At 46.2% G+C, this 22,252-nt stretch overlaps 1 protein-coding gene across 1 annotated transcript in view; it reads left to right on the top strand.

The window, feature by feature from the left end:
• Positions 1-3,328: 3,328 nt before the first annotated feature.
• Positions 3,329-22,252, top strand: part of LOC140496207 (coiled-coil domain-containing protein 102A-like) — a 197,460-nt gene continuing 178,536 nt past the window's right edge. Inside the window, exon 1 of the mRNA XM_072595705.1 lies at positions 3,329-3,440. The gene's annotated coding sequence lies outside the window, so the exon portion shown is untranslated. The remainder of the gene's footprint in view (positions 3,441-22,252) is intronic.

The following is a 22,252-nucleotide window of genomic DNA, read 5'->3' as shown; positions in this document are numbered from 1 at the left end:
TGGCACAAAAGTATATAGTTTTGGTTATTGGAGGTCAGTCATCTCAGCTCCAGGACATCTCTGCAGGAATTCCTCAGGCACGTGTCCTCGGCCCAATCATCTTCAGCTGCTTTGTTATTGACCTTTCCTCTGTCATAAGTTCAGCAGTGGGAATGTTTGCTAATAATTTCACAATGTTCAGTACCAGTTACAATTCCTCAGATACTGAAGCAATCTATGTTCAAATGCAATAAGACCTGGACAACATTCAAGCTTGGATTGACAAATGGCAAGTAACACGTGTGCAAACAAATGCTAGGCAATCACCAGCTCCAATCAGAGATGAGCTGACCACCGTCCCTTGACATTCGTAAACATTACCATCATTGAATGCCCTATCAACATCCTGGAGGTTACTAATGATCAGAAACTGACTGCACTTGCTATATAAATATAGTGGCTGCAAAAGCAGATCAGAAGCTAGGAATATTGCAACAAATAACTCACCACCTGATTCCCTAAAGCCTGTCTACAAGTCAGGAAGCTGATGGAATACTCTGCATTTTCCTGCATGGGTACAGTAGCAACAACACTAAAGCAGCTTGAGACCAACAAGGATAAAGCAGCTCAGTTGATTGGCACCACATCCACATGAATCCACTTCCTGTACCACTAACACTCAGTTGCAACAGTGTGTACTTTATACAAGCTGCATTGCAGAAATCACTGATCATTGGACAGCATCTTACAAACCCACAACCACTTGCATCTTGAAAGACAAGGTAGCAGATACGTGGAACACCTGGAATCCTCTCCAATCACTCACTATCCTTGGAAATATATCCCGCTCCTTCCCTGTTACTTGGTCAAAATCCGGAATTCCCTCCCCAATGACATTGTGGGTCAACCCACAGACATGGACTGCAGCAGTTCAAGAGGGCAGCTCACCACCACCTTCTCAAGGGCATCTCAACAAATGTAATTATTGCTCGCCAGCAAGTTACACTAAGTCCTAAGACTGAATAAAGAAAAGCGGTTTAGATCAGAATATATTATCACAGTGGAACTGTAAAGCTAAAAAAAATAACTTTTCAAATATTTAACGTACAGATTAATTAAATCAAGCAGAAGTGATTGGGCAGATCATGTTTCTGTATGAACTGCTGTTATTGGTGACCATATTTTCATGAAATGTTGGGAACTTCAGCTCAGAGTTGATGAGCTGGAGACTGAGCTGTGGACACTGTCCCATGTCAGTTATCTGGACACTGTTTCAGGTGGTAGTTACACTCCTTAGATTTAGTATCTCAAATTTGATCCATGGTCACTGAAAGGAGGGTGTGAGACTGCGAGTGGGCCAGGTTTGTAGATCTGGAATTTTCCTTTTGTTAAGGAACCTCAGACTGTGCACTTGTATATGTTGGATAAGTGTTGCTGCTGATGTAGACAAGAGCACAGACTGCAGAGAGAATGAGAGAACAGACCAAAGCACTGTTGTGTAGAACATTATTCAAATGGCAGGAGAAAAGAGAAATATTATAATCATAGTGCTAGTGAGACATACACGGTACCATGTTTGGGGGAATTAGATACTGTTCTCAGCAGCAAGTACAGAGAATCCAAGGACTTTGAGGCTACTTGGTGCCAATGTTAAAGGAGTTTAGGAGGAATTTGGGGAGGGAACAGAGGGTTCCAGTTCTCATCATCCACTATATGCCAGTGACATCTCTAGAACTGAGAGAGAAATTCTGCTGAGAGATCATAAGTGTCATGTAGGTTAAATTATTAAACATAATCACAAAGGTAATAATCTCCAGATTATTAATCCATCACATGCAAATTGACATAGGGTACGTAAGACTAATTGGGCAAATGTGCAGTTTACAGATTGATCTGGCAGAAATGGATTATAATTCACGTACTGTGGCACTAGTATTGGGGAAAAAGTATTGTTTCATTGAGAAGAGCTACATAAAGTCATAGAAGACAGGAAAAGGCTCTTTGGCCACGATTCTAATCCCATTTTCCAGCATTTAGCCCATAGTCTGGTATGTCTTGGCAATGCAAGTGCACATCTAAATACTTCTTAAATGGTTTTCCGTCTCCACTACCCTTATAGGCAGTGAGTTCCAGATTCCCATCACACCCCTGGTAAAAGATTTTCCTCTCAACCTCTTGAAACTTTCTGCCCTATATCTTAAATCCATGACTCAGGTCATTGATCCCCATCAAGGGGAAAGGTTTCTTCCTATCAACCTTATCTATGCCCCTCACGATTTTATGTATTTCAATCATGTCCCCTCTCTTCTGCTCGAAAGAAAACCACCCTGGCCAGTTTAATTTCTCTTCATAACTTAAAGTCTCCAGCACAGGCAGCTTTCTGATAAATTTCCTTTCCAGTGCTATCATATCCTTCCAATTATACGGATTCCAGAACTGCACACAATACTCTAGGTACGGACTAACTTAGAGGACTAGAACAACGTCCCCGCTCTTCTCCAAGCCTCGGCAACCACTTTATCTGCCAGTTCTGATGTCTTCAGAAACCGGTAGATATGCACACCAACATCCCTCTGATCTTCATGTGAATTATGTCGGGAACAGTGTCCTGATGAATGAGAGACTAATGTTGTAGCTAGGGCATTAAACTCAAAACTGTATCCGGGGGACGGCGGGTGTTGCGATAAGTTGAAAGGAAATTTTAAAAAATATAAGAAAAACGAGAGACCAGAGGTGCAGGGCTGTGAAAATGTCAATAAAATTCTTAATAGCAAAAAATATACACAGCAGAATTTAGCTTTAAAATAAGTCATAATGATAAAAAAATCTGAATGCATACAGCAGGTATAATAAGGACTTAAAACCAAATATACAAATATTATTTGATAGACATGGTTGTAGGCTGATAGCGTGATATCTAAGAGTATTCAACCCTCTGATAGAACTGGCAGAAAGGAACAACAGCACGTGACCGGGATTGTTCAGGTAACCGTGCGGGCAGGAAGAGACCAGGTCGTGAGGAGGGGGCGGGGCTGGGAATCAAGAGACAGCGGCCAGTAATAGGGGGCGGGGCCTAATCAGGGAGAATAATTAGGGGACGGGGCTGAATCAGGGAGAATAATTAGGGGCGGGGCCTATTCGGGGGACGAACCTGGAGGGGCGGGGCCTAATCAGGGGCGGGGCCTGATCAGGGAGAATAATTAAGGGGGCGGGGCCTAACCAGGGAGCATTATTAAGGGGGCGGGGTCTAACCAAGGGTATAATCAAGGGGCGGGGCCTAATCAGGGGCTAAATGGAGGGGCGGGGCCTAAATGGGGGAATAATCGGGGGGCGGGGCCTGAGCGGAGGGGGCGGGGAAAGCTGCCCGGAGCCGAGTTGGCAGCTCCGGTCCGTGTGTGGAGCGTAGTCTCAATTGCGAGCGGAATTTCGGAGAGGAGATCGTTTTCGGTGCTGGAGTTTAGGTAAACCCGCCTGGCTGCTGAGTAATCTGGGTGCTGCGCTCGACCGAGTTAGAGTCAGGGTCCGGGTCCCGGCTCTGGGCCCGAGCCCGGGCCCGGAGGAGAGCGCTTCCCGGGTTCGCCCTTCTCCCTCTCCCCGGCCCCTCACTGTGGTTTGGATGTGCACGGCTTTGACTCTTGAAGGTGTCTCTCCCACTGGCTCCCAGTCGCTTGCCCTGAGGCGTTTTGTGCAATGGGTTCTGAGCAGGTATTGACTTGTCCCTGCGGTATAAAATCGACATGATTGATGTAGGAAATGGATGTAGATATCTGATAGCAAAACCTCTGTCTGCTTTGCTGGAGGAGAGGCATGTATTGATACTGAAAGGAAAGCGTGCAGCGGAAGTTGATCATATTGCCTGACTTTTCGACAGTCGCCCACACACTGGCTGTATTGCATTCAACAGGTCAGCGGTAAATCTCCCCGAGGGATTGCCGACCCTGCGGCGCTGGGAGAGCAAAAGTTGGTTGCTGCTCTGAACCAGCTGGTGCAGTGAAAATGCACAGAGTTCTTTTTAAGATTGGATTCCATACAGTATGGAAACAGGCCCTTCGGCCCAGCAAGTTCACACCGACCCTCCGAAGAGAATTCTCCCAGATCCATTTCTCTGCATTTCCCTCTGACTCAATTTAGCATGGTCAATCCATCCTAACCTGCACATCTATGTGATTGTAGGAGGAAACTGGAGCACTCGGAGGAAACCCATACAGACGCGGGGGGAATGTGCAAACTCCACACAGTCACCCAGGGTTGGAATCAAACCTGGGTCCCTGGCGCTGTGAGGCAGTAGTGCTAACCACGGAGTCACTGTGCCGCCCGCATCGGCTGGCAGTTGTTGCTGTAAGGGAGAGCACTGCATTCTTGTAGTCTGCAAGGATGCAGCTGTTTTAGCAATGTGGGGTCTGAAATCATTCTTGTTCGGATTAGGAATTGAGTGTAGGAGCAGCATCCCACTGGGAGGATTTTGGGAGTATTTGCCCAGCAACATGCTGGGCAAGAGAATAAGAAAACTGGAGCAATGAGTAAATTGGTGCAAAAAGACAGCAATAAGATTTTGGGCATAAATAGCAATTTAGCCCATTGAGTACTCCACCATACAGTAAGATTACGACTGATCTGATGATCTTCAACTCTACTTTCCTGCCAGTAGTCCATCTTCCGCAGCTACACTGGCACCAAGCCTCACCTTTTCCTCCGCTACATCGATGACTGTATCGGCGCTGCCTCGTGCTCCCACGAGGAGGTTGAACAGTTCATCCACTTTACCAACACCTTCCACCCCGACCTCAAATTTACCTGGACCGTCTCAGGCTCCTCCCTCCCCTTCCTAGACCCCTCCATTTCTATCTCGGGTGACCGAATCAACACGGACATTTACTATAAATCGACCGACTCCAACAGCTACCTAGACCAGACCTCCTCCCACCCTGCCCCCTGTAAAAACACCATCCCATATTCCCATTTCCTTCGTCTCCACCGCATCTGCCTCCAGGAGGACCAGTTCCAAAACTACCACCCAGATGGCCTCCTTCTTCAAAGACCGCAAATTCCCCCCAGACGTGATCGACAATGCTCTCCACCGCATCTCCTCCACTTCCCGCTCCTCCGCCCTTGAGCCCCGCCCCTCCAACCGCCACCAGGACAGAACCCCACTGGTCCTCACCTACCACCCCACCATCCTCTATTTACAGCGTATCATCCGCCGTCATTTCTGCCACCTCCAAACGGACCCCACCACCAGGGATATATTTCCCTTCCCTCCCCATCAGCGTTCCGAAAAGACCACTGCCTCCGTGACTCCCTCGTCAGGTCCACACCCCCCACAACCCAACCTCCACTCCCGGCACCTTCCCCTGCAACTGCAAGAAATGCAAAACTTGCGCCCTTCACATCCCTCCAAGGCCCCAAGGGATCCTTCCATATCCGCCACAAATTCACCTGCACCTCCACACACATCATTTATTGCATCCGCTGCACCCGATGTGGCCTCCTCTATATTGGGGAGACAGGCCGCCTACTTGCGGAACGTTTCAGAGAACACCTCTGGGACACCTGGACCAACCAACCCAACCATCCCGTGGCTCAACACTTCAACTCCCCCTCCCACTCCACCAAGGACATGCAGGTCCTTGGACTCCTCCATCGCCAGACCATAGCAACACGACGGTTGGAGGAAGAGCGCCTCATCTTCCGTCTAGGAACCCTCCAACCACAAGGGATGAACTCAGATTTCTCCAGTTTCCTCATTTCCCCTCCCCCGAACTTGTCTCAGTCAAATCCCTCGAACTCAGCACGGCCTTCCTAACCTGCAATCTTCTTCCTGACCTCTCCGCCCCCACCCCGGCCTATCACCCTCACCTTAACCTCCTTCTACCTATTGCATTTCCAACGCCCCTCCCCCAAGTCCCTCCTCCCTATCTTTTATCTTAGCCTGCTTGGCACACTCTCCTCATTCCTGAAGAAGGGCTCATGCCTGAAACATCGATTCTCCTGCTCCTTGGATGCTGCCTGACCTGCTGCGCTTTTCCAGCAACACATTTTCAGCTCTGATCTCCAGCATCTGCAGTCCTCACTTTCTCCTTGTTCAACAACACAACTTGGGACCTTACCATTAAGTATGTAAATCCTGCTCCGATTTGCTTTCTCAAAACACAGCACCTCACATTTACCTGAATTAAACACCATCTGCCACTTCTCAGTGCATTGACCCTTCTGATCAAGATCCTGTTGTATTCTGTGGTAATCTTAGCTGTCCACTACACCTCCAATTTTGGTGTCATCTGCAAACTTACTAACCGTACCTCCTACGTTCATATCCAAATTGTTTATTTAAGTGACGAAAAATAGAGAGCCCAGCACTGATCCTTGTGGCACTCCACTGGTCACAGGCCTCCAGTCTGAAAAACAACCCTCCCCCACCATCCTCTTCTACCTTTTGAGCCAGTTATGTATCCAAATGGCTAATTCTCCCTGTATTCCATGAGATCTAACCTTGCTAATCAGTCTCCCATGGGGAACCTTGTCGAAAACCGCTCTGCCCTCATCAATCCTAGTTGTTACTACTTCAAAAAACTGAATCAGGTTTGTGAGACATGATTTCCCACGCACAAAGCCATGTTGACTATCCCTAACCAGTCCTTGCCTTTCCAAATACATGTACATCCTGTCTTTCAGGATTCCCTCCAACAACTTGCCCACCACTGACGCCAAGCTCACTGGTCTGTAGTACCCTGGCTTGTCATTAACACCTTTCTTAAATAATGGTAACGTGGCGGCAGCACGGTAAAAGAGAGGGGGTGTGCCATTGCTAATCAGGGATAGTATCACAGCTGCAGAAAGGGAGGCCATTGAGGTGGGTTTGTCTGTGGAGTCAGTATGGGTGGAAGTCAGAAACACGAAGGGAACAGTCGCTTTATTGGGAGTTTTCTATAGATCACCCCCCGCCCCCACCCCGCCCCGCCCAAAAAAAAGTATGGCAGACTTTTCAAAAGTGCAAAAGTAACAGGGTTGTTGTCATGGGTGACTTGAACATAGAATATAACAGTACAGGTCCTTAGGCCCTCAATGCTATGCTGGCCTTCTGTCCTACTGTTAGATCAAACTACTCAAACATGCCCTTCATTGTACTCACTTCCGTGTGCCTATCCAATGTCCCTAATGTCTCTTACTCTACTACCACTGCTCGCAGTGAATTCCACGCACCCACCATTCTCTGTGTAAAGAACCTACCTCTGACATCTCCCCTAAACCTTCCTCCAGTCACCTTAAAATTATACCCCCTTATGATAGCCGTTTCTGCCATGGGAAAAAGTCTTTGGCGATCCACTCTATCTATACCTCTCAACATCTTGTCACTGTTATCAAGTCATCTCTCATCCTTCTTTGCTCCAAAGAGTAAAGCCCCAGCTCCCTCAACCTTTCTTCATAAGACATGCCTTCCAGTCCAAGCAATATCCTGGTAAATCTCCGCATCTTTCCTCTAATATGGTGCAGAACTGAGCACAGTATTCCAAGTGTGGTCTAACCAGGGGTCTAGAGAGCTGCAGCATAACCTCACTGTTCTTAAACTCAATCCCCCTGTTAATGAAAGCCAATACACCATACACCACCTTCACAACCCAATTGAGTGGCAATGTGGGATCCAAGCACATGGACCCCAACAGCCCTTTGTTCTTCCACACTGCTAGCAATACTTCCTTTAATCCCATATTCTTGATTCAAATTCAACTTTCCAGAGTGATTGGTTGGCACTTGTCCAGGTTGAACTCCATCTGCCACTTATCAATCCTGTTCTATATCCTGTCATTGCTTAGTGCAACCTGCAACAGCCCTCCACGCTATCCACCATTCCAACAACCTTTGGAGTAGTAAACGTACTAACCCCCACCCTTCCACTTCCTCATCCAAGTCATTTATGAAAGTTGCAAAGAGCAGAGGCCCAGAACAGTTCCCTGCAGAACACAACTGGTCACAGAGTTCCATGCTGAATACTTTCCATCTACCACCACCTTCTGTCTTTTATGAGCCAGCCAATTCTCGATTCATACGATCAGTTTTCCCTGAATCCCAGGCCTCCTTACTTTCTGAATAAGCTTGCCATGGGGAACCTTATCAAATGCTTTGCTAAAATCCACATTTACCACATTTGCTGCTCACCCTGCAACCCTGCCTCGTGTATTGTTACATCCTCAAAGAATTGAATAAGATTTGTGAGGCACGACCTGTCCTGCACAAAGCCATGCTGACTATCTCTAATCAAACTATGGTTTTCCAAATGATCATAAATCCTGTCTGTCAGAATCCTCTCCAATACCATTGACCCAAGGCTGACTGGTCTGTAATTCCCAGGATAATCTTTATACCCTTTCTTGAACAAAGGAATAACATTTGCCACCCTCCAATCATCAGGCATTACTCCAGTGGAGAGTGAGGATGCAAAGGTCTTTGGCAAGGCACAGCAATCTCTTCTTTCACTATCTGTAGTAACCTAGGTTATTTCCTGTCTCGCGCAGGGAATTTATCTTTCCTTAGGTTTTTGAAAATTTTCAGCACATCCTCCTTCTTAACATCGTGTTCTAGCATATCAGTCTGTTTCACACTGTCCTCAGAAATGTCATGGTCCCTTTCAGTAGTGAATACTGAAGTCAAGTATTTAAGGACCTCCCCTACTTCCTCCGACACTGATTCCAGATACAAGTTCCTACCCTCACTCTGGCCATCCACTTGTTCCTCACATAAATGTAGAACACGTTAGGGTTTTACTTAATACTACCTGCTAAAGCTTTCATGCTCCCTTCTAGCTCTCCTAAGTCCTTCAGTTCCTTCCTGGTTACCTTGGAACCCTCTAGAGCCCTGTTTGATCCTTGCCTTCTGAACCTTAAGTAAGTTTCCTTTTTTTCTGTTGATTAGATGTTTGACGTTCCTTCACCTTACCATCCTTTCCTTGCCTCATTGGGACAAACCTATCCAGCATTATCAGCAAGTGCTTCCTGAACAGCCTCCACATTTCTGTTGCGCATTTTCCTGAGAACATCTGTTCCCAGTTTAGGCCCTCCAGTTCCTGTCTAATAGCATTGTAATTCTCCCTCTCCCAATTAAATACTTTCCCATACTGTCTGCTCCTATCCGCCTCCATGAGTATAGTCAAGGTCAGGGAATTTTGATCACTTCCACCCAAATGCTCTCCCATTGAGAGATCTGACACCTGGCATGCTTCGTTGCCAAGCACCAAATCCAATATGGCCTTCCCTCTACTTGGCCTTTCTACATATTGTGTCAGAAACCCTTCCTGGATACACCTGATTAAAACTGCACCGTTCAAACTATTTGAACTAAGCAGGTTCCAATCAATGACAACAGCCCTGTTATTTTTGCACATTTCCAAAATCTGCCTCCCATTCTGCTCTTCCATGTCTCAGTTGCTACAGGGGAGCCTGTAGAAAACTCCCAATAAAGTGACTGCTCCTTTCCTATTTCTGACTTCCACCCATACTGACTCTGTAGACTCCTCAATGATCTCCCTGGGTCAGATCAAGCTGATGTTGATTAGAACCTCTTTGCTCCATCCAAACTATTTGAACCAGACTTTGTGTGTCGAGGAAAGATTCCTGCCTCAACATGTTGAGATGGCTGACCAGAGGGCAGGCCATATTGGGTTTGGTGTTAGGCAACGAACCAGGCCAGTTGTCAGATCTCTGTGTGAGATCGTTTTGCTGATAGTGATCACAATTCCCTGACCTTTACTGTATTCATGGAGAGGGGTAGGAGCAGATGGGAATGGAAAGTATTTAATTGCGGGAGGGGGAATTACAATGCTATTAGGCAGGAACTGATGTTGTCATGAACATGCATGACAGAAATGTGAAGGCTGTTCAGGGAGCACTTGCTGATAATGCTGGATTGGTTTGACCTACTGAGGCAAGGAAGGGTTGGTAGGGTGAAGAAACTTTGGGTGACAAGGCATGTCGAACATTCCTGATGAAGAGCTTGTGCTTGAAATGTCGACTCTCCTGCTCCTGGGATGCTGCCTGACTGACTGTGCTTTTCCAGCACCACGCTTTTTGACTCTGATCTCCACAGAACATAGAACAATACAGCGCAGAACAGGCCCTTCAGCCCTTGATGTTGCGCCGACCTGTGAACTATTCTCAGCTCATCCCCCTACACTCTCCCATCATCATCCATGTGCTTATCCAAGGATTGTTTAAATCTCCCTAATGTGGTTGAGTTGACTACATTAGCAGGTAGGGCATTCCACGGCCTTACCACTCTCTGTGTAAAGAACCTGCCTCTGGCATCTGTCTTAAATCTATCTCCCCTCAATTTGTAGTTATGCCCTCTCGTACAAGCTGACATCATCCTAGGAAAAAGTCTTTCTCTGTCTACCCTATCTAATCCTCTGATCACCTTATATGTCTCTATCAAATCCCCTCTTAGCTGCCGCCTTTCCAATGAGAACAGACCCAAGTCTCTCAGCCTTTCCTCATAAGACCTTCCCTCCAGACCAGGCAACATCCTGGTAAATCTCCTCTGCACCTTTTCCAATGATTCCACATCCTTCCTGTAATGGGGCGACCAGAACTGTACACAATATTCCATGTGCGGCCGCACCAGCGTTTTGTATAGTTGCAGCATGATATTGCAGTTCCGGAACTCAATCCCTCCACCAATGAAACCTAACACACTGTATGCCTTCTTAACAGCACTCTCCACCTGGGTGGCAATTTTCAGGGATCTATGTACATGGACTCCAAGATCCCTCTGCACATCCACACTACCAAGAATTGACCCAGTACTCTGCCATCCTGTTATTCTTCCCAAAGTGAATCACCTCACATTTAGTTGCATTGAACTCCATTTGCCACCTTTCAGCCCAATTCTGCAGTTTATCCAAGTCCCCCTGCAACCTGTAACATTCTTCCAAACTGTCCACTACTCCACTGACGTTAGTGTCGTCTGTAAATTTACTAATCCATCCACCTATGCCTGTGTCTCATTCATTTAAAAAATTGACAAATAGCAGTGGTCCCAAAACAGATCCTTGTGGAACACCACTAGTAACCAGACTCCAGGCTGAATATTTTCCATCAACCACCACTCGCGGCCTCTTTCAGAAAGCCAGTTTCTAATCCAAACTGCTAAATTGCCCTCCATTCCATGCCTCTGCATTTTCTCCATCAGCCTACCATGTGGAACCTTATCAAAGGCTTTACTGAAGTCCAAGTAAACCACGTCAACTGCCCTACCCTCATCTACATGCTTGGTCACCTTCTCAAAAAACTCAGGTTTGAGACACAACCTGCCCTTGACAAAACCATGTTGACTATCTGAAATCAAACTGTTGCTTGCTAGATGATTATAAATCTTATCTCTAATAATCCTTTCCTACAACATAAGGCTCACTGGTCTATAATTACCTGGGTCATCTCTGCTGCCATTCTTGAACAAGGGCACAACATTTGCTGGTATTAAACCCGTAGACAATGACGACTCAAATATCAAAGCCAAAGGCTCTGCTATCTCCTCCCTAGCTTTCCAGAGAATCCTTGGATAAATCCTATTCGGCCCAGGGTACTTGTCTACTTTCACTCCTTCTAGAATTGATAACACCTCTTCGTAACTAACCTCAATCCTTTCTAGTCTAATATCTCATACCTCATTCTTCTCCTTTTCCTGAGTGAACAGCAATGAGAAATGTTTATTTAGCACCTCTCTAATCTCTACAGGGTCCTCACTCAACTTCCCACTTCTGTCTTTGACTGGCCCTATTCCTACCCTAGTCATCCTTTTATTCCTCACATACCTATAGAAAGGTTAAGGGTTCTCCTTTATTCTATTTGCTAAAGACTGCTCGTGTCCTCTCTTTGCTCTTCTTAACTCTCTTTAAATCCTTTCTAGCTGATCTGTAACTCTCCATCGCCTTATCTGTACCATCTTGCCTCATCAACACATAAGTCTCCTTCTGCTTAACAAGAGATGCGATTTTTGGAGTAAACCAAGGTTCCCTGACCTTATCAATTCCTGCCTGCCTGACAGGGACATACCTATCGAGGACACGCAATATCTGTTCCTTAAAACAGCTCCACATTTTGATTGTCCCCATCCCCTGCATTTTTCTACCTCATTCTATGCATCCTAATTCTTGCCTAATCACATTATAATTGCCTTTGCCCCATTAATAACTTTTGATCTGTGGCATGTACCTAACCCTTTCCATCGCTAAACTAAACGTAATTGAATTATGGTCACTCTCTCCAAAGTGCTCACTTACAACTAAATCAAACACCTAGCCCGGTTCATTACCAAGCACCAGATTCAGTGTGGCCTCCCCTCTTGTTCACCCTTCAACATACTGTGTCAGGAAACCTCCTGTTCACATTGGACAAAAACTGATCTATCCGATGTACTAGAGTTATAACATTTCCAATCAATGTTGAGGAAGTTAAAGTCCCCCATAATGACCACCCTGTTCCTTTCACTCCTACCCAGAATAATTTTGCTAATCCTCTCATCCATCTCCCTTGAACTCTGCAGAGGCCTATTAAAAACTCCATGCAGTGTGACCTCTTCTCTCCTGTTTCTAACCTCAGACCACACTATCTCAGTAGACGAGTCCTCATCAAAAGTTCTCTCAGCCACCGTTATACTAACCTTGACTAACAAGGCCACACCTCCCTCAGTTTCACCACCTTGCCTGTTTTTAATGAAAGATCTAAACCCTGGAACCTGCAACATCCATTCCTCGCCCTGCTCTCTCCATGTCTCCGAAATAGCCACAACATCGAAGTCCCAGGTACCTATCCATGCTTATTTCGGATACTTCTGGCATTGAAGTAGACACACTTCAAACCAGTTTGCTGTATACCAGCACATTGTTGTGACCCTGAAATCCTGTCCCTGTCCTTCCTACTCTCATCCTCCTGTGCACTGCAGCTACACCTCCAGTTCCCACTCCCTTGCTGAGCTAGTTTAAACCCACCCGAATAGTACCAACAAATTTCCCATCCAAGATATTCGTACCCCTTTGGTTCAAGTGAAGACCATCCTGTTTGTACAAGTCCCACCTTCCCCAGAATGAGCCCCAATTATCCAAAAACCTGAAACCCTCCCTCCTGCACCATCTTTGCAACCACGTGTTTAGCTGATGTCCTTCCCTATTCCTTGCCTCGCTATCACTTGGCACGGGTAACAATCCAGAGATAACAACTCTGTTTGTTCTAGCTCTCAGCCTCCACCCTAGCTCCCTGAAATCCTGCCTTACATCCCTATCCCTCTTTCTACCTATGTCGTTGGTACCTACATGGACAACAACTTGAGGCTGGTCACCCTCTCCCTTCAGGAGCCCAAAGATGCGATCTGAGACATCACGGACCCTAGCACCTGGGAGGCAACACACCAACCGTGAATCTCATTCGTTCCCTACAAACCTTCTATCTGAGCCTCTAACTATCAAGTCCCCAATGACTAACACTCTCTCCTCTTTTCCCTCTTTTTCTTCTGTGCCAGAGACCTGGGCCCCACTGCTTGCCCCTGGGAAGTTGTCCCCCTCAACAGTATCCAAAACGGTATACATGTATTTCAGGGGATCCCTCCACTGACTGTGTTTTTTCCCCTTTCGAACAGTCACCCAGCTTTCTTCGTGCCTTGGAGTAATTGCTTCCCTGTAACTCCTATCTGTCACAGCCTCTGCCTCCAGAATGATCCGAAGTTCATCCAGCTCCAGCTCCTAGTCACAAAGCAAAAAAGAGATACTTACCTGATATGTCCCTGGTCTTTAAGGTTAGAGGAGGTGGTTGGGTGGGAGGCCCTACAGAGGTAGGGTCTCTGGTTGAGAAGACACTGACTTATATAGCAGGATGGAAATAAAAATAAGAAGTCCCTCCTTTCCCAGAAATCTCTGCTCTCTGACTTCAAACTTAAAAGCACAAATCAGTGACTCACCGCTCCCGGCAGGCCCCTGGTGCAAGCTCCCACCCTTCGGGTTGCTGTTGCCGCTGAAAAACAGAAATGCAGTCAAGAGGAAGAAGGAAGCTTAATTAAGGTTGGGGAAGCAAGGATCAGACAGGGCTCTTAGAGGGTTACCTGGTAGCCAGGAAGGAACTGAAGAATGGATTTAGGGTTAGAAGGGGGCAGGAAAAATCTTCAGCGGGTAGGATTAAGGAAAACCCTGAGGTATGATCATATTGAATGGTGGTGCAGGCTCGAAGGGCATAATAGCCTACTCCTGCACCTATTGTCTATTGTATTCCACTCCTTATGTGAGGAACAAGAGGATTCCAGAGGGAGGGTGCAACCAATGAGGATAATGGAGGGAACTTGTGCCTGGAGTTGGAGGAGATAGATTAGATTAGATTAGATTAGATTAGATTACTTAGTATGGAAACAGGCCCTTCGGCCCAACAAGTCCACATCGACCCGCCGAAGCACAACCTACCCAGACCCATTCTCCTACATTTACCCCTTCACCTAACACTACGGGTAATTTAGCATGGCCAATTCACCTAACCTGCACATTTTTGGACTGTGGGAGGAAACCCACGCAGACACTGGGAGAATGTGCAAACTCCACACAGTCAGTCGCCTGAGGTGGGAATTGAACCCGGATCTCTGGTGCTACTTCAGTATTCACGACTGAGGCACCTTGTCATTTTTGTGAGGGCAGTGTGAAACAGGATGATATGCTTGAAAAGCTGCTGTTAAGGAAGATGTGCTGAAACGTTTGAAAAATATAATGATAGCTAAGTCCCATGGGCCAGACAGGAGAGACTCTAGGTTACTGTGGGAAGAGATTGCCACACCTTTGGCGATGATCTTTGCATCCTCAGTGTTCACTGCAGTAGTGCCAGATGATTGGAAGGTTGAGCATGTTATTCCTTTGTTCAAAAAAAAAAGGGGAGTAGGGATAACCCTGGGAAATACAGACCAGTCTGTGGTGGGCAAAGTATTGGAGAGGATTCTGAGAGACTGGATTTATGATTACTTGGAAGATCATAGTTTGATTAGAGACAGTCAGCATGGCTTTGTGAGGGGCAGTTCATGCCTCACAAACCTTATTAAATTCTTTGAGGATGTGACAAAACACGTTGAAGGTCAATAGTGAATGTGGTCTATGTGGATTTTAGCAAGGCATTAGATAAGGTTCCCTGTGATAGGCTTCTTCAGAAAGTGAGGCATTGGATACAGGGAAATTTGTCTGTCTGTATACAGAATTGGCTGGCGGATAGAAGACAGAGGGTGGCAGTAGATGGAAAGTATTCAGCCTGGAGATCAGATACCAGTGGTTTTCCTCAGGGATCTATTCTGGGACCTCTGCTGTTTGTGATTTTTAGAAATTATTTAGATGAGGAAGTGAAATGGTGGGTTAGTAAGTTTGCAAATGAGATGAAGGTTGGTGGTTTTGTGGATAGTGTGGAGGGCTATTGTAGGTTACAACCGGACACTGACAGGATGCAGAACTGGGCTGAGAAGTGGCATATGGAGTTCAACCTGGAAAAGTGTGAAGTGATTCACTTTGGAAGGTCAAATTTGAATGCAGAATACAGGGTTAAAGGCAGGATTGTTAGCAGTGTGGAGGAACAGAGGGATCTTGGAGTCCATAGATCCCTCAAAGTTGCCACTCAAATTGATAGGGCTGTTAAGAATGTGAATAGTGTGTTGGCTTTCATTCGTAGGGGGATTGAGCTTAAAAGCCATGAGTTTATGCTGTAGCTCTGTAAAGCCCTGGTTAGACCACACTTGAAATATTGTGTTCAGTTCTGCTCGCCTCATTATAGGAAGGATGTGGAAGCTTTTGAGAGGATGCAGAGGAGATACACCTCAAAAAATAGAAAAAGAAGCTCCCTAGACTACACCTCAAAAAATAGAAAAAGACAGCTCTGATCTCCAGCATCTGCAGTCCTCACTTTCTCCTGCAGAGGAGATATACTGGGATGCTGCCTGGACTGGAGGGCATGTCTTATGAAGAAAGTTGAGGGAGCTAGGACTTTTCTCATTGGCGCAAAGAAGGATGAGAGGTGACTTGATAGAGGTGCACAAGATGATAGGCATTGAGTGGATAGCCAGAGAGACTTTCCCAGAGCAGAAACAGCAGTCACAAGGCAGCATAATTTTAAGGTGATTGGAGGAAGGTATAGGGGAGATGTCAGAGGTAGGTTCTTTATGCTGTGCTGGGTGCGTGGAATACACTGCCAGTGGTGGTGGTAGAGTCAGATACATTAGGGGTATTTAAGCAACTCTTGGATAGGCACATGGATGGTAGTAAAATGGTAGTATGTAGGTTAGTTTGATCTTAGATCTCACCATGGACCTGGGCAGCACGGTGGCTCAGTGGTCAGCACTGCTGCCTCAGTGCCAGGGACTCGGTTCTATTCCTGCCTCGGGTGACTGTGTCTGTGTGGATTTTGCACATTCTACTTGTGTCTGCATGGGTTTCCTCTGGGTACTCTGGTTTCCTCCTACAGTCTGAAGATGTGCAGGTCAGATAAATTGGCCATGCTAAATTTTCCCTTAGTCTTAGGTGCATTAGTCAGGGGTAAGTTTAGGGTAGGGGAATGGCTCTGGGTGGGTTACTCGTCGGAGGGTTGGTGTTGGCCTGTTTCCACGTTGTAGGGAATCTAATCTACTCTTACCACAAACATCAAGGGCCGAAGGGCCTGTACTGTGCTGTATTGTTCTATGGAGTGTGTGTTAACATATTAGTAGATAACACATAGATTAGCTGGTTGGTTGACCATGAGAGGAATTAAGTTTAGGTGATGTGAAGATATAAATGTCTTGGTCAGTGACAGACAGAATTTAAGTCTGATAAATGTGAGCTGATGCACTTTGGAAAAATGAAGAAAACAAGGGAGTACTCAATGAATGGTGGGATGTGAGGAAGCTCATGAACTGAGGGATCTGTTGGGGTGTTTACCCACAGATCACGGAAGCTGGAAGAACAGGTTAATATGGCATTTGAGAAAGCAGAGGAGATGTTTTTTTCAGTTGCCACGTAGATAATATGGGCAGGGAGATTGATTCTCCACAGACTTTTTGCTGTATGATGTGCACTTCTGGCCACCACACTCCATCAGAGGAATGTGATTGGACTGGAGGGCTGCAGATGAAATTCACCAGAGTGTTGCCTGGGACAGAACTTTTCAGTGATGAAGAGAGGCTTGATATACTCTGGTTTTCTTTGGAGCAGAGAGGGTTGAGGGTGGTGGTCACTACTGGGAGAGATGTATAAGATTAAGTGGCTTGGATAAGATGCATAAAAAGTCGAAGGGTCAAGAACTGGGGCTTAACTTGAAAGTGAAAGGCAGGAAGTTTAACCTAAAAAACAGGAGCAGCAAGAGGCCCTCTGGCCCATTGAGCTCGCTTCGCCATAGAACATAGAACATAGAAAAGTACAGCGCAGTACAGGCCCTTTGGCCCTCAATGTTGCGCCGACCGAAGCCTACCTAACCTACACTAGCCCAATAATCTCCATATGCTTGTCCAATGCCCGCTTAAATGACCATAAAGAGGGAGAGTCCACCACTGCTACTGGCAGGGCATTCCATGAACTCACAACCTGCTGAGTAATACATCTACCCCTAACATCTGTCCTATACCTACCACCCCTTAATTTAAAGCTGTGTCCCCTAGTAACAGCTGACTCCATACGCGGAAAAAGGTTCTCACTGTCAACCATATCTAAACCCCTAATCATCTTGTACACCTCTATCAAATCTCCCCTAAACCTTCTTTTCTCCAATGAGAAAAGCCCCAAGTGCCTCAGCCTTTCCTCATACGATCTTCCTACCATGCCATGCAACATCCTGGTAAACCTCCTCTGCACTCGTTCCAATGCCTCCACATCCTTCCTATAGTATGGCGACCAAAACTGCACACAATACTCCAGATGAGGCCGCACCAGAGTCTTATACAACTGCAACATGACCTCAGGACTCCGGAACTCAATTCCTCTACCAATAAAGCCCAGTACACCATATGCCTTCTTCACAGCACGATTTACCTGGATGGCAACTTTCAAAGATCTGTGTACATGGACACCAAGATCCCTCTGCTCATCCACACTACCAAGTAGTCTACCATTAGCCCAGGAATCCATCTTCTTGTTACTCCCACCAAAGTGAATGACTTCACACTTAGCTACATTGAATTCCATTTGCCACCTGACTGCCCAGCTCTGCAACTTATCTATATCGCGCTGTAACCTGCCACATCCTTCTTCGCTGTTCACAACTCCACCGACTTTCGTGTCATCCGCAAACTTGCTCACCCAGCCTTCAAGCCCCTCCTCCAGGTCATTTATAAAAATGACAAACAGCAATGGTCCCAAAACAGATCCTTGTGGAACACCGCTAGTAACTGCGCTCCAAGATGAACCTATACCATCAACTACCATCAACCTCTGTCTCCTTCCAGCCAGCCAATTCCTAATCCAAACCTCTAATGCACCCTCAATGCCATACCTCCGTAGTTTTTGCATTAGCCTTCCATGGGGTACCTTATCGAACGCCTTGCATATACACCACATCTACTGCTTTACCCTCGTCCACTTCCTTGGTCACCTTCTCAAAGAATTCAATAAGGTTTGTGAGGCACGACCTGCCCTTCACAAAACCATGCTGACTATCCTTGATCACATTATTCCTATACAGATGTTCATAAGTCCTATCCCTTACAATTCTCTCTAAGACTTTGCCCACAACAGAAGTGAGACTCACTGGCCTATAGTTACTCGGGCTATCCCTGCTCCCCTTCTTGAACAAGGGGACCACATTCGCTATCCTCCAGTCTTCTGGCACTATTCCCGTAGACAACGACGACATAAAAATCAAGGCCAATGGCTCCGCTATCTCCTCCCTAGCTTCCCAGAGGATCCTAGGATAAATGCCATCAGGCCCAGTGGACTTATCTCTTTTCATTCCAGTATTCCCCAGATCTCTTCCCTACGTACCTCAAGGCCATCCATTCTAATCACTTGTGACTCAATATTCGCATCAGCAACAGTGTCCTGTTCCTGAATGAATACTGATGAAAAGTATTGATTTAGTGTCTCACCAATCTCCTCCGCCTCCACACACAACTTCCCACTACTATCCTTGACTGGACCGATACCTACCCTCGTCATCCTTTTATTCCTGACATACCTATAGAAAGTCTTTGGGTTTTCCCTAATCCTCCCAACCAAGGACTTTTCATGTTCCCTTCTCGCTGCTCTTAGCTCTCTCTTTAGATCCTTCCTGGCTACCTTATAACTCTCAATCGCCCCAACTGAACCTTCACGCCTCATCTTTATAAAGGCCGCCCTCTTCCCTTTCACAAGGGATTCCAATTCCTTATTAATCCACGGCTCCCTCACAAGACCCTTTACTCCCTGCCTGACTGGTACATACTTATCAAGGACACCCATTAGCTGTTCCTTGAACAATCTCCACATATCATTTGTGTTCTTCCCTTGAAGCCTATTTTTCCAATCCACACATCCTAAGTCATGCCTCACTGCATCATAATTTCCCTGCCCCCAGCTATAACTGTTGCCCTGCAGTGCACACTTATCCCTCTCCATCACTAGAGTAAAAGTCACCGAGTTGTGGTCACTGCCCCCGAAGTGCTCACCTACCTCCAAGTCTAACACCTGGCCTGGTTCATTACCTAGAACCAAATCCAGTATGGCCTCACCTCTTGTTGGCCTGTCTACATATTGTGTCAGGAAACCCTCCTGCACACATTGGACAAACACCGACCCATCTAACGAACTCGAGCTATAGCTTTCCCAGTCAATATCTGGGAAGTTAAAGTCCCCCATAACAACCACCCTGCTACTTTCACTCTTCTCCTGAATCATCCTCGCCATACTTTCCTCTACTTCTCTCGGACTATTAGGAGGCCTGTAGAAAACTCTTAACAGGGTGACCTCACCTTTCCTATTCCTAACCTCCGCCCAAACTACCTCAGATGGCAAGTCTTCCTCCATCACCCTTTCTACTGCTGTAATACTATCCTTGACAAGCAATGCCACACCTCCCCCTCTTTTACCCCCATCTCTGACCCTACTAAAACATTTAAACCCTGGAACCTGCAACAACCATTCCTGTCCCTGTCTCTAATGGCCACAACATCGAAGTCCCAGGTACCAACCCATGCTGCAAGCTCACCTACCTTATTTCTTATACTTCTGGCATTGAAGTTTCCACACTTCAAGCCACCTTCAAGCCATGACTAATCTTAGAATACTACAGCACACAACAGGCCCTTCAGCCCATGATGCTGTGCTGAGCATTTATCTTAATCTAAAATCAGTCTAACCCACACACCCCTCAAGCATATGGACGGCAGTAAATTGTCTAGCAGTCACTTAAGTCTCCCTAATGTATCTGACTCTACTACCACCACTGCCATTGGATTCCACACACCCATCCTGAAGAAGGGCTCCTGCTCCTTGGATGCTGCCTGACCTGCTGCACTTTTCCAGCAACACATTCTTTAGCTCTGATCTCCAGCATCTGCAGTCCTCACCTTTTCCACACACCCACCACTCTCTGCATAAAGAACCTACCTCTGACGTCTCCTCTATACCTTCCTCCAATCACCTTAAAATGATGACCCTCCAAAGTGAAACCCATTTTTGCCCTGGGGAAAAGTAATCTGCAATGAGGAATTAAGAGGGCTAAAAGAGGTTATGAGATATTCTTAGCGAGCAATGTAAGGAGAATCCCAAAGCCTCTTATTCATATATAAGGAGCAAGAGGGTAACTAAGGAAAGGGTTGGCCCACTCAAGGGCAAAGGAGGAAAGATATGCGTAGAGTCAAAAAAAGATTCTTAATGAGTACTTTGCATCAGTATTCACTGAGCAGAGGGACATGATGGATGTTGAGGTTCGGGATAGATCTTTGATTACTCTAGGTCAAGTTGGCATAAGGAGGGAGGAAATGTTGTGTATTCTAAAAGGCATTAAGGTGGACAAGTGCCCAGGACCAGATGGAATCTATCCCAGGTTACGGAGGGAAGCAAGAGAGGAAACAGCTGGGACTTGAACAGATCTTTGCAGTATCCTTGAAAATGGGGAAGATCCCAGAGAATTAGAGAGTTGCTAATGCTGTTCCCTTGTTTAAGAAGGCCAGCAGGGATAATCCAGGTAAGATTAAGGAAGATACTAAGGGATAAGATATATATCTATTTGGAAGAAAATGGGCTTATCAGTGATAGGCAGCATGGTTTTGTGCAGGGAAGGTCGTGTCTTGCAAACCTCTCAGAATTCTTTGAAAGTGCGACAAAGTTGATTGAGGGAAGAGCTGTAGATGTCCTATACATGGAATTTGGTAAGGCATTTGATAAGGTTCACCATAGTAGGCTGATGGAGAAGGTGAAGTCGCGTGTGGTCCAGGGTGTTCTAGCTAGATGGACAGAGAACTGGTTGGGCAACAGGAGACAGTAGTAGTGTCTCAAATTGGAGAACTGTGACCAGTGTTGTCCCACAGGGATCCGTGCTGGGAACACTGTTATTTGTGACATACATAAATGATTTGGAGGAAGGTGTAGGTTGCCTCATTAGCAAGTTTGCAGATGACACTAAGATTGGTAGAGTAGCAGGTAGTGAAGGGGACTGTCAGAGAATGCAACAGAATATAGATAGACTGGAGAGCTGGGCAGAGAAATGGCAGATGGAGTTCAATCCGGGCAAATGTGAGGTGATGCATTTTGGAAGATGTGATTCCAGAGTGAACTATAAATGGAAAATTGAATACCCAGTTCTCTCTGTACATCAGGTCCATTGTTCTCTGAAGGTGGCAACGCAGGTCAGTGGAGTGGTCAAGAAGGCATATGGCATGTTTTCTATCATCAGGTGGGTTATTGAGTACAAGAGTTAGCAGATCATGTTAGAGTTGTATAAGATTTTGGTTTGGCCACGTTTGGAATACTGCGTACAGCCACATTGCTAAAAGGATGTAGATACTTTGGAGAGGGTACAGAGGAGGTTCACTTGGATGTTGCCTGGTATGGAGGGTGCTAGCTATGAGGAGAGGTTGAGTAGATTAGGATTATTTTCATTGGAAAGAAGGTGGTTGAAGGGGGACCTGATTGAGGCCTACAAAGTCATGAAAGGTGTAGACAGGATGGATAGCAAGAAAGTTTCCCCTCGAGGGGACGACTCAATTATTAGGGGTCACGAGTTCAAAGTGAGAGGGGAAATGTTTAAGGGAGATATGCAGTGGAAAGTTACTTACTCAGATGGTGGTGGGTGCTTGGAATACATTGCCAGTGGAAGTGGTAGAGGTGGGAACG

Source organism: Chiloscyllium punctatum, chromosome 26, assembly GCF_047496795.1.
Source record: "Chiloscyllium punctatum isolate Juve2018m chromosome 26, sChiPun1.3, whole genome shotgun sequence".
NCBI classification, from domain to species: domain Eukaryota; kingdom Metazoa; phylum Chordata; class Chondrichthyes; order Orectolobiformes; family Hemiscylliidae; genus Chiloscyllium; species Chiloscyllium punctatum.
The sequence above is the reverse complement of the archived record's forward strand: the minus strand, read 5'-3'. Positions and strand labels throughout refer to the sequence as shown.